Raw genomic sequence first — 11,734 nt, forward strand, 5'->3', positions numbered from 1 at the left:
ATACCACGATAAAAACTTACTTTTGAAAACAGTAACTTCTTGAAAAGTGGCAAAACTGCAAATGTGAGACTTCTGATAAAAAAAAACCAAAGAGATGGAGCTAAAAAAATGTATTCATAAAAATTAATCACATTTCTAAACTGCAGGATGTAAAAGTATTTAATTTATTTTTGGTGACTAAGATGAAAGGAGATACTGTCGACAGAAATTGCAAGGTGATATTTTAGAAAGAATTTTATTACTGAAGTTGAGGTTTGGTCAGTTAAGCATACCTAGTTCTAGTACAACTGCTAGTTACATTATGCAGCAAAGTTTCTTATCCAGTTATGCTGCACTGTACAACCCCAGTTGCTCCTGGCAGAAGATTTCTGGTCCTGCAGGGCATATGCGTCAAGGAGTACAAACTAGATGTTTCTGTTGACAGTGGGAAAAAGAGGTTTTAAACAACTTAGGTTTTCTTTACAAGAGTAAAATAGAAGGATCTCTCTCTCTGTTCCATCCCATGGGTACTCTACAATCATTGGAGAGGTTCAGATGAGTTTTATCTTTGCACAGAAGTATATTATTCCTGCTCTTTTCCCTTTCCTTTTCACCTATTATTCTGTGTACCCAGCCAGCAACATGTATGTTTTTTCTGTAACCCATAGTGCTGGATTTCTATAGGAAGGGGAATGGTGCTGAGGAGGAAGGTGCTTGAGTGCTTTGAGTTTTAGTGGACATTGTCTTGCTTCAGTGCAAAAGGCTAGGCTTGAGGTTCAAAGAAATTACATACAATCAATCTCAAATTAAGGCTGTAAGGGTACTAGGCAGTGAGCCGGAAGAAAGATTGGCTGGCTGAATCAAAGAGGGAATTAAATCTGCTTCTCGGTAAAAGTGAATTGCTACTTTGTGTTGAATAGTTAAGTAATAGAGAAAGTGAAAGAAGACGAGAAAAAGGTGAGCCCAGAGTTCAAAGATCATCCAGAGCTAGGGTCTCTCCTTCTCTCATCTGATAGAAATATGTTGTCTCTGGTAAGTAGAGACTTCAGTCTCCTACTAGTCATGAATACAGACAAAATTGGGAAACAAAAGTTGATGTTTCTCACAGGGGAAAGATCAAAGCTCTGTCAGAGACAGGTTTCCTATTTTCCAAAGAACTGACTTCCCCAGAAGATTAACTAAAGGGAGACTAGAAATTGAAAAGAACAGATCAGATTCCCAGGCAAACACTTTTTATCTTTTCCTAGGATATGAAATATCCTAATATTTCCCAGAGAAAAGAAAAAAAAAGGAAAAAAGAATTGCTCATCGTTCACACTTTTCCCAGCAAAATATTTTTATGCTCAGTAGAATATTTCTCTGATTACACTTCTGCCTTTCACAGTCGTCACAACACAGTAAATAGAGAACAGAGTCCTATTTGCAGCTTCACACACACAGATACAGAGCCACACCTTTTGCGGCAGGGTCCAGTTTGTCATTCACATACATCTCTAAACACAAACCAACCCAAATTTCAGGGAAGTCTGATGTCTGTAAGTGTCAGGAATTCTGGTTTAGATTTCATACAAATACAAAGCTTTTAGCAAGGCTTTGCATGTTAGTGTATCAAGGGACCTGCTTTACAGGTTTCAAGAATGATTTGCTTCTATCAAGTCAATACAATTTTCATCAGCTGCAGAAATTGCCTTGGAGATCCCCTATCCAACTAGCAATCAGCTTTGCATACCCAGTTTGTCTGAAATGGTAAAATAATCTGTATCAGCCAACAGTTCTAGCTACTACTTAACTACAACCTTAGTTAAGTAGTAACTTTAACTACTAGCTAACTAATTCTAGCTAACCAACCATTTGCATTCCCATCTTTCTGAGGCTAGATATTGCCATGATCAGCAATGCTCTATTGACTGGCTACAAGTGACGCTCAATTTTATTTACTGAAGGTCACTGAAGAAAACTGAGCTGCATGAAGTAAATAGGAAGTCTTTATGGACAGACATAGATTCTAGCATGACTTTATAATTGAAATAAGGACATAACTGACAAGGGACAGAAAGATCAACCCATAGTTGAAAATCTTTTTTCAAGTGAGATTTGATGATCTGAGATCATCAACTGTTCATCAAAAAGATCACTGCTGTTCAAAGGAGATTAGGAAAATCAATCTGAAACTTAAAATCAGGAGTACAGAATTCTGGATATTTTTTTAATTTGAGCCATCTGTCTGTCTCGGAACCATTGTGCACTGGCAAGTTACCAGGATGGCTCTGTGAGTCCTCCTACTCTTTCAGGAAACCTTTCCAGGCTGAACTGGGGATCAAATTATTTGCCACTCAACATATATGTCACTGCATTCAGAAAACAGTTGCGATTGATTGATAAAAAACAGAAAGTCACAGTAGCTATGGAGTGCAAAGACTACAGCTTTCAGTTGAACCCATATTTGTTTTCATTCCACTTATGCTGTGTGATAGGGTTTTATGTGCACATGCTGGCTATTCTAAACCATCACAGTGGTAGCTGGACCTGGACTCCACGTCTAGAACACAGTACGGTGACATAGCCTATGCGTGTCTATAATTTCTGGGGTTTTCCCTCAGGATAACTATTTCAGTCATTGCAAAAGGCAGACATCTTTTCTGCCTTGCTGATAGTTTCCTATTTCTTTTAATACCTAGGTCACTCAGAACCTCCTCTATGGGGTTTGCATGGTGAGGTTTTGGTAGTGGTGGGGGCTACGGGTGTGGTTTCTGTGAGAAGCTGCCAGAAGCTTCTCGTGTGTCCGACAGATCCAGTGCCATCCAGCTCCAAGACAGACCCACCACTGGCCAAGGCTGAACCCATCAGCAATGGTGGTAGGAGCTCTGGGATAATGTATTTAAGAAGGGACAGTGGGGGAACCCTGCTGCACAGCAACAGCAGCAGAGAGGGAAGTGAGAATATGTGACAGAAATAATGCTGCAGACATCCAGGTCAGTATAGCAAGAGGGTAGGAGGTGCTCCGGGGGCCAAAGCAGAGGTTCCTCCTCAGCCCATGAGCATCCCTGGTGGAGCAGATATCCACCTGAACCCCCAGAACAATTCCATGCCAGAGCGGAGGGATATTGAAAGAGGTTGTGACAATGTGGGCAGCCTGTGCTGGAGGAGGCTCCTGGCAGGAGCTGTGGCCCCATGGAGAGAGAAGCCCACACTGGAGCAGATTCGCTGCAGGACCTGTGACCCCACGGAAGGGACCCACACTGCAGCAGTCTGTGAAAAGCTGTAGCCCATGGGAAGGACTCACACTGTAGAAGTTCATGGAGGACTGTCTCCTGTGGGAGGGCTCCCACACTGGAGCAGGGAAGAATGTGGGAGGAAGGAGTAGCAGAGAGAATGTGTGATGAACTGACCATACCCATATTCCCCATCATCTTGCACTGCCTGGAGGGAGGAGATAGAGAAGATCAGGAGTGAAGTTTAGCCTGGGAAGAAGGGAAGGGTAAGGGAAAAGTGTTTTAAGATTAGGTTTATCTTACTCTGATTTGATTAGTAATAAACTGATTTCCCAAGTCAAGTCTGTTTTGCCTGTGACAGTAATTGGTGAATGATCTCTCCCTGCCCTTATCCCAGTCCATGAGCCTTTAGATCTACTTTCTCTCCCCTCTCCAGCTGAGGAGGGCAGTGACAGAGCAGCTTTGGTGGGCACCTGACATCCAGCCAGGGTCAATCCACACCTCCCTGTATTGTTCTGTTCTACTGTTGCCTTCACCCTCTCTTCCTGTCCTGCCCATGTATTCTTTTCCCTAGTTGTTTTTCTCTTTTATCCACCTGTACCATTAACTTTTACCACTCATTCTCCCTTCACCTAGCAGGAGAAGCCTTATAGACACAACTGGAATTGTCCACCTCATTTTGGTCCCAACACTGGCACAAAACTGGTTCCCTAGTAGCAAGCAGACAGAGTGTTGTCTACTTCTTTCTCTTTCTGTTGCTTACTCCTTGCATATATTTGGCATAGAAGGAATCCTAATTGAATTTAGATTTAGCATGTCAGAGTCCTATGACTCTCCTTTGACGCCCTGAGATTCAGGCAAGGGCATCTTTTTAGAAGTGTGGTGAAAGATGCCATATGAGATTCAAAACTTGCAGATAATGGACATGGTAAATTTTCATGACAAAATTATCAGATTTCATTACTATTTGAAATCTAGTCAAACCAATATTTCCCTATGGCCCCTAAAGCAAAAGATGAGTTATTTTGGCTAATGAGGATTATCTGTATAAAAGATTTTTACATATAATTTCACCTTCATAGACTTCATCTTCACGTTTCAGATCAAACGTGTCAGGTATTGCAGGAAAACAACCTACTGAAAACATATTCTTTTAAGGCTATGTTAACAAGCAACCTTGAACATAATCAATAAATGCTTCCTCAGTCACCTTTTGTATCACATATGTGTAGAGAATTTCCATGCAGAAGACAGCGTGGACCATCTGTCCTGATCTCTAATCTGTCATCAGTTTGCCACTTATGTATAGTTTACAATATTAATTTCATTCCAATAAAATCTGTAGACCACATCATAAAGCTTTATTCTCTATATATTGATAGACTGATAGCAATTGGCAGGCTTAAGCATTTTCACTATAATAATACTTATTTCAGTCATAAACCTTTAACACATTTTTTCATCCACTTGTCCCTGTGTAAACTAATAATCTTGAATAATTCTCTCTACATTATACTATTCATTAGCATGAAAGAATCTGAAACACAGTGGGTCCCTTCACCTCCAGTGAAAATGAATTGCCATTAACATGCAGAAGCCCAGCAAACAAGACTCTGTCTGGAAAGAAAAATACTGTTCTGCTTAGTTAAAAACAACTGCTTGTGTTAACACAATAGATGAAATAGAACTAATGTGTCATTTTCACCAGACAACTACTGACCTTCCACAATACTTGATCTTCAGAATAAAAAATTTCATCTCTGATTACACACGCCTTCAACAGTAGAAAAATTAGCTAATAAAAAAAAGCACATATTGAAAGCTGCTTGCCTGAACAATATTCTCAATTCCTACTGATGGAATAAAAAATTCACTTAATTACCGTATTGCTCACTTTTATCTCATGCTTCCACTTGCTGTTGGAGTAATTTTCACTTTCACAGCTACTAGAACAATGCAGGAACATAGAAAACCAAAACGAAATTCTGATTTTTTTATCAATTAGAAGCCTTTCTCTATCCTTTTAACTCCCTCTGTATTTGTCCAATAGTGAATCAATGAAATATTATGTAGTAGGGATGGTGATATTTGTCAATACATTGCACATAAATCACTGAAGTGAGGTTTCCCTGGTTGTTCTGGAAACAGTCCTCAGAAGTCAACAGCAAAACTTCTGTCAATTTTGCTGGGAGCAGAACTGATCCCATGCTCAGTGACTTGCATCAGAAAATTATCAAGATTGTACCACAACACTGCTACCTTGTGGCATGACATACAGCAGAATCATTATTGCTTTTGTGACATGCCTCTTACTTCAGTAACAGGGATGCCACATGTCACAAAATGCTAACACATCATCTTACACTTGAATGTACAATTCCCTTTCCATTCTAAGTCTTTACATTATAATTAGCGGAAAGCTGTGCCCATCTGACTAATATTAAGACTACAAAGTTTTAAAAGATGATGCCAAATTACTTTTCTGTTACAGTTCCAAATCATAATGTATTCATTCATAAAGATGCTAATTATCTTGCAAAATTTTGTAATGCTGATGTTAGGAAAATTGATACAGTTTTCCATTAATGACCTGAAGAAGTTTGGAACTAGTTAGTATATCACAGATAAAAATACCCTTCCCTACTCCACTATATTTATGTCTCATTAGTTTATTATGGACCTAAAGCCCTCCAGGGACTGTCACTCACAAATCCACCTAATGTTTATGAGCTCTAGATTTTGCATCTGGATCTCTAATTTAGCCAACAGACATGGAAAATCATATAGATAGAAAACTCCCTGGTGATTACAAAGCTCTAGGTTTTAATAGAGAGAGCAGAAATAGCATAAGCATAATGTTTAATATAGCATAATGCTTAGCACATTAGTGGTAAGCTAAGTGTATCACCTAGGAGGAAAGACATTCACAGTATTTCAGGTAAGTGTAATACTGTTCTTTTCAGGACTGTTGGCTTCTAATGATACAGAGATTAATATGGCTGTGTTAATGCCATACAGTTCCTGCTGAAGAAGGCTTTTAATGGAACTCTTTCCACAAAAAGTGAGGATCTGCTTTTCTAAACTGACAGCTCTAAACTTTGGGGACTAGTGGCTCACTGTCATGTCTCCAAAGTCTTACAGGCTACAGCACATTCTTTATCAATACTCTTTTTATTTGCAAACTGTATACAAACAGCCCAACCATAAATGTACAATAATGGCAGGAGTTAAGCACATTACTCCCAACTTCAAAGCTACATAAGAAGATGAAAATGATGTACACTATTACTATTTTCTGAAACTTCTATTAAACATATATAAATTTAACTCTTTTTTCAGTTTCCCACAGCATAACACATGGTGCAGTTGATGGATCCTAACACCTCTTTCCCATTGGTAATATTGGACACATAGCTTCAAAACAACTATCGAGGTACCTCTGAAGTAAAAGATAAAATTGATTTTTTGCCTCCAAAGAGACAGCTATGTCCTAAAAAATACAACGTAAAGTTTGGGAAACTGAACTGGAAATGTGGGATTTTCCTAAGATTTGGGAATGGATAAGAAGATACAGGATAAATATTTAGCAAGATTTTTAAAATGGTGGATTTTCAGCAGAAGTGTCTTAACAGTGAATGCTAAATAAAAATTCCCAATAGACACTACAGTTCTGAAATATGGCTAAGGTAATAATGCAGTTTTATACTTAAATCAGCCTGTCCTGGTCAGAAGAATTTATTGAGATTAGTACCATCTCCACCTCATGATTATTTTTGCATTAACTATATATCAGGTTTTTTTTTTTATATCAAATAAAAACAAACTCAAAAGAAATGCAAGGATGGCATAGAAACTATTTTTTTAAACTGTTTTTTACTACGAAGGTGATATGTCGTATGTAAGTCTTCAGTAGTATTTAAAGATATTTTCCCAGCCAAGGTCTCCTCTTTCTTACGTTTAAGATCATAATGTTTTATTGCACTTCCTTTACCCACAAAGAGATAACTGAGTAGATATTTCCTGGATGATTAAAGCGCTTTTTTTTTTTTTTTTACAGGGATTGCATTTTTACAAGGATTATTTTACCTACCTAAAAATCTTGATGTGAAAATGGTATGCCTGGTAAACTACAATGTATCACTTAGTATTCTCAGTTCAGCCCTGTGAACCACAAGATGGATACTTACATTATTGTTCTGCCTGCTCTGTGTTAAGATGAATTCAAATATAGTATTACTGCCCTTATAAATATATTGAGTTGCATAATGTGCATAATATACACATCTCTACCATAATTCTCTGCACTAATACTGAAGCTAGTGGATTAGGTATTTTTTAAAAGTAGTATTTGTAATAAAACTTGCTGGCATTAGCAACCTAACAGCAGATGGGGTTTTATAGAGGGCACATAATGATGATTCATTGCAGTAAATACACATGGATCCCTCAGACCTTCTTTCAGTTTAGTTCTTTCTTTGGTTTACACAATGATTACCTGCCCACATAATTATTTGAAAAGCAACCAAAAGTGATGTCAGCTATCTGCTAAATTACTCGTAGATATAAGCAAGCTTTATCTTTCAGAAGCAGATTCTTTCCTGTAATGCCACTTACTGATGTGAAATTAAATACTCATAGTTAAAATGTTTCAACTGATATGCTCTCTGTTGTTAAGTTGGCAAGCGATCCTTGACTGATAAAATAAATTTCAGAAATGTATCAGTAGGGAAGAGAGGAAGACGATTTAATGATTAAAATAATGGAGTTTGAAAATCTGGGACTGGTGTCCAAAAATTCCCTGCGTGTCCCTAAGCATACATGTCTCTTTCTCAGTTGTTCTGACATGGAAATAAGGCTCATACTGCTCCATCTCACAGAAGTACTGTGAAGAAAATAACACATAAATAATTGATAGATACTTTAACCTTCAATAAATTATACTTTACTGAGTTGATCCCAACTCTATCTCCTAATGCAAATAAGTAAATAGGTTCCCTCTAAACTGCAATTACTTATCTAGAGGAGACCAGTAGGAGGAGTATTTGAAAGTGTTACAGTAAGAGTTCACATGTGCTCTACATCCAGACACCCCATTCTTGAGATTTGCTTTTAACTTCTGAAGCAATGGAAAGTTTCCTCTTGAGCCTCGGCTCCATCAGTTCTGCTGCAGGTGCTCTCCCAGTCTGCCCCTCATCCCCAGCAGGCCTGCAGAAATAAAAATTAAAACAATAAAAGCAAGCAGAAAGAAGAGCCCAGGGATGTTGATGATATAAGCAGTCAGACCTGAGTTTTGACTACCTGAGTGTTTATCGGTTTTCAGCTCAATCGCACTTGCAGTTTCCTGAAGTAGCTTATGCATTCTCAAACCAACTGAAGAAGTGACCTATACAAGACAAACTATAACTGAAAGGAACATCTGAAGTATACAGTGTTCTGAAAGAGCAGAAGACTCTAAATGTGGGGGCTTTGCAAATGGTTGTTTCACTTCAACAGATTTCTGTGTTACCTCTTGTGGGGTAACATTCAGGGCATCTGCTGCTAGAGCGAAAGTGCTCATAAACTAAATTTTTTTTTTCCAGATTAAACACCACTAAATTCTTTCCCCACTTCATTTTTACACGCAGTTTTAACAACAGCCTTGAATTTGTTAAACAGATCGTCAAGACTGAGCTTGTTTTATGTGTGAAAATAAACAATGACAAGTATGAATACCACTTAACCATTTTTCAGATTTTATACACAAAGCATTAATCAAATTAAATGAAGAGGATTAAACTCATTTCTAACTTAATAACACTGATGTCACTGGATTTAGAGGGAAGAGGAGTTTGCTCCGAAATTACTACAGTGATACACTTTCCTGTTTCTGATTGATTCCCTGTATCTCACTCTGTTTCAATCTAGGAGCACATCACTGAATTAAATGGTAAGTCAATCAAAGATGAGAGGTTTTATGTGAAGACACAACACTGTGAGACAAATGTGTAAGAAGGAATACATTTATCCAGAGTCAAATACAAGAGGTTTATGTAAATTTGCTCAAAATCATGACAGATGTCATCCATAGAAGATTACTCAAGTTACAAATTTGCATCTGACTAGGAAAACATTGAAGTATTATACATTTAAAAAATAAAGTTTTATTAGTAACCAGCGTCCTGCTCAGGTCAATAGGACTACAGGAAGCAACACATAGGAGAACTGGAGCCAAAGTTAGGTCAGGTTTGAGGGTTTAACATATTAGTTTTAAATTTATGGAAACTCAGACATAGAAAATTATTAACTTAAATATCTTCTACTTGTATCATACCTGTAAAAGCTTTTGAAATTCACCTGATGACCCCTAAAAGGAAGGTTTTCATCAAGAAGCAAGTTTGAGGAACTTGCAAACAGTCACTTTCCAAATACTCTGGCTGCAGCTGGTAGCATTTCTCATTTTGAAGCATATCTTTTTCTCCTGTCTGATAAACAAACATATTGTGAGCATACAGGTCTGCTATGAAAGGTTTTGCTGCAAAAATTGTCCTGCTATTCCTACTTCATTTAATCCTTGACCTCATAATAGGTCCCTTTTTATTACAGCATAATGAGCCCACATAAGCTCTGCACATATCTACAGCCTTAAATAACTTCCAATTTGATAGACAGGATACCCATAAAATGATGAAGTGCAAACACCAACTGAAAGACTGTTGCACCTGTAAACCTCACAATCAAAATCACGTATACAGAGCTAACATAAAAACAGAGCTTGCAAAGTGACTCCAGCATGATGGCTAAATAATCATGTTAATACCATATTAAAATATTTATATGTTTGTTTTTGCATGAGTCCATTTCAGGAGGAACAGGAAAAGGAGAAGTTAAGCTGAGAAGGGAGGAGAATAAATGATGAAGGTGGAGGATGAAACTGAAGTATCTGTGTGGAGGGGAACTGAAAGCAATGGATGTGAGAAAGTGGCATCTGACAGCATACGACAGAGAAAATCAAGTTAAAGCTGCTGAGAACTCTGAAGGAATCCTTCATAGGGTCCTCAGGGATACTGCCTCCAACTGACAGTCCAGTTCCTGCCTATAAGACTAAGTATCGACTGGCTCTACAAGTCTTGAAACCTCTTTTACACATCTCTGGACCTGTAAAGAGTGTGGTCAAGTGGAGAAAACACAGCCTTGGAATACAAAGATCAGCACTAAGTTACGGTCACTGACTGCATAAAGACTTGGGCACAGTTCATACTCATCTCTCACTTACCTAAAGGAAAAAATCTGGTACCATGACTTGGCTCACATAGGAAAAAGAAACAGACTTATATGTTATTACTCTATATAAATAGGCAAAGTAAACAGCAAAACAGCACCAAAATTAAAAGGGTGAGACTAATACAAGAAAGTTTTTTAGTGTGACACATTAAAAAAAAAAAAAAATTGTTGACCACTAAATCCAAATAATTTGTGCAGCAATCTTCCAGGCTCAGCTTCGGAAGTTCTCATGAACTGAATGTCAGGCCACATGAGACTGAAACACATACAGCTGTGCTGCCAGGTCACCAAAATATTCAAGTCACTAGGATTCCAAAGCTGACTTAAAAAAAATTTGGAATTAAACAAAAATTAGGTAAATTAGAGATCTATGTGGAATTGGGTTTATCTTACATATTTCTTAAGCAAGTATCTCATCTCTCTAGAGAAATTCACACTAACGATGAAGTTAGCAATTAAAAAATTGATTGACTTGTTAAGTACCTGGCAACCATAAGGTCACAAAGAACTCAGTTAAAGGATTTCTATTCTAGGAATACAAACCAACTCCAACATAGGGTTGTGAGTAGTTGCCTGTAAAAACAGTGTTCCCTTGTTCCTCTTCCATGGTCAAGAAATTTTTGGAATAGCAGTTCTATAGAGACAATCTACATCCTGGGACTTTTTTTGCACCAATTTCCTATACCTGAAAGATCCTGCACATGAGTTTGTCGAAATGCTTGTAAATGAGCATTAGCAGAATGCGACTGTGACTTGTTTCTATCCTCAGAAGAAAAACCAATGACAATATTATCAGGAGAGAAGGGGCAGACCACCACACATAAACCCATGCACTGTAGTACATGAATCTCAGCTGCTCACGCTCAGCTAGACAGTCCAAACTGAGAGCGTGGGTAAAGTTTCTTACAGACCAAAGCTAAAAGCTTAACATTTTCAATTACCCAGAGGGATTCAGAACAAAGATTTTTGTGTTCTCTGAAAGTACTATGACTCCTATAATATTGCTTACCAATTATGTCTATAACACTGCTTTAATCTCCACTGTCTTTGAACTAGAAGTTTTGCCTAAACTGAGTTCTCATTCTGATACCCATAATCTACAAAACATGAAGTTTTATATGCAGTTAAAAAATGTATCTACAGGCAACCAGAAAAAAAAACAATTTCCCTATAAATGCACTGTATTGTCTTGTAACTAGTGTGCTACTGCAAATACATTTGTTTCAGCAACTGCATAGGTTTCAGCAAAATAATGCTCAATGATTCAAAGTCTACATCACACA

At 37.8% G+C, this 11,734-nt stretch overlaps 1 long non-coding RNA gene across 1 annotated transcript; it reads right to left on the minus strand.

Moving 5' to 3' along the window:
- Positions 1-5,083: 5,083 nt before the first annotated feature.
- LOC134165230 (uncharacterized) lies at positions 5,084-8,355 on the minus strand. Its single transcript, XR_009965521.1, has 3 exons — positions 8,204-8,355; positions 7,282-7,352; positions 5,084-5,137 (listed from the first exon to the last, which is right to left on the minus strand). It is a non-coding gene; the product is annotated as an uncharacterized LOC134165230 (long non-coding RNA).
- Between the last annotated feature and the right edge of the window lie 3,379 nt (positions 8,356-11,734).

Source organism: Pezoporus occidentalis, unplaced genomic scaffold (genome assembly GCF_034315485.1).
Source record: "Pezoporus occidentalis ecotype Australia unplaced genomic scaffold, CSIRO_AGI_Poc_V1 ctg1, whole genome shotgun sequence".
NCBI classification, from domain to species: Eukaryota; Metazoa; Chordata; class Aves; order Psittaciformes; family Psittacidae; genus Pezoporus; species Pezoporus occidentalis.